Here is a 2,063-nt window from a genome sequence, read left to right on the forward strand (position 1 = left end):
GGTGAGAATTTCCCAAATCTAAGGAATGAGCTGGAGCTTGGAATTCAAGAAGTCAACAGAACACCCAATTACCTCAACCCAAAAAGGCCTTCAACATGATATTAAAATTATCAAAAATCAACCAATAAGATAGAATTCTCAGGACAGCCAGAAAAAGGAAGACAGTAACTTATAAAGTAAAACCCATTATATTATCATTGGACTTCTCAGTGCAAACCTTACAAGAAAGAAAGGAATGGAATCAAATATTTAAACTATTAAGTGAAACGAACTACCAGTCTAGAATAATGTATCCAGCTAAGCTCTCCTTTAGATATGAAGGAAAAATTAAGACATTTCCAGACATACAAAAATTGAGAGAATTCTCCACTATGAGGCCTGCACTACAGGTAATACTGAAAGGGGTCAGGTCACCTAAAAAAATATAACAAAACAACTAAAATACATAATTAGGAGTAAAGTGACTATCAGGCAAATATAAGCAGAGGAGTGCAACCCTTACTAAGAACAGGGCATTATAGGCTTAAAAAAATAAAAAGAGAATTGCTATAGCAATATAGTAATGAATAGTCAGCATACATAGGGACAAATAGAGATAACGATGACTGAAAAGAGGAGGATTCAAAGATCCAAATTAACAAAGGGGAAAGGAGATAAGGCACACGCAGAATAAAATGAACGTCTGTGTATATGACTATCCTTTTCATATTCATAATAGAAACCACACACCAAAGATTCAGAATTTAAGTATATAACATAAAAGAAGAAGAACCAGAGGGAAAACCCACAAAAGCCAACCAAAATAAAGAAAACAGAAGCACAAAGACAAAAAAGCAATGGAAATACAGAGCTACCAGAAAGCATAAAATAAAATGACTATAAGAAGACCTCATATTTCAATAATCACCCTAAATGTAAATGGATTGAACTCACCAATAAAAAGGCACAGAGTTGCAGAATGGATCAGAAAACTACACGCAAACATATGCTGCCTCCAGGAGACACATCTCAGCTCCAAAGACAAATATAGACTCAAAGTGAAAGGGTGGAAAATGATATTTCAAGCAAATGACATTCAGAGAAAAGTGGGAGTAGCGGTACTAATATCGGATGAAACAGACTTCAAAATAAAAATGTTAAAGAAAATACAGAGGGACACTTCATAATGATAAAAAGATTCATGCACCAAGAAGACATAACACCTACTAATATCTATGCTCCCAATCTGGGAGCCCCGAAATATGTAAAGCAATTACTAAAAGAACAAAAGAGAGAAATAGACCAAAACACTATCGTAGTAGGAGACCTAAATACCCCACTGTTGAATATGGACAGATCATCTAAACAGAAAATCAGTAAGGAAATAACATCCTTAAATGACATATTAGACCAACTAGACATAATTGACATTTACAGAGCCTTCCATCCCAAAACAGCTGCTTATACATTCTTCGCTAGTGCACATGGAACATTCTCAAAGATTTGCCACATACTGGAATACAGATAGCCTCAACAAATATAAGAGAGATGAAATCATATCAATCATATTCTCTGATCATAATGCTTTGAAACTAGAGATTGACTGCAAGATGAAAGCGGGAAGAACCCCAAATACATGGATATTAAACAACATGATACTAAAGAATAATTGAGTCAGAGAAGAAAGAAAAAGAGAGATCAAAAGATACATAGAAACGAATGATAATGATAGTACAACATATAAAAACTTTGAGGACATGGCAAAAGTGGTCATAAGAGGAAAGTTCATGTCATTACAGGCCTATCTCCCAAAATAAGAATGAGCCCAAATAAACAACCTAACACTTCATCTTAAAAAACTAGAAAAGGAAGAATAAACGAAGCCTAGAGACTGCAGAAAGAAAGAAATAATCAAAATTAGAGTAGAAATAAATGAAATTGAAAACAAAAAATACAATAGAAAAAATAAATGCAACAAAGAGCTACTTCCTTGAGAAGGATAATAAAATTGACAAACCCCTGGCTAGACTCACTAAAGAAAAAAGAGAAAGGACACAAATAAAAAAAATCAAGGATGAAAGAGC

Source organism: Pteropus alecto, unplaced genomic scaffold (genome assembly GCF_000325575.1).
Source record: "Pteropus alecto unplaced genomic scaffold, ASM32557v1 scaffold229, whole genome shotgun sequence".
Classification (NCBI taxonomy): domain Eukaryota; kingdom Metazoa; phylum Chordata; class Mammalia; order Chiroptera; family Pteropodidae; genus Pteropus; species Pteropus alecto.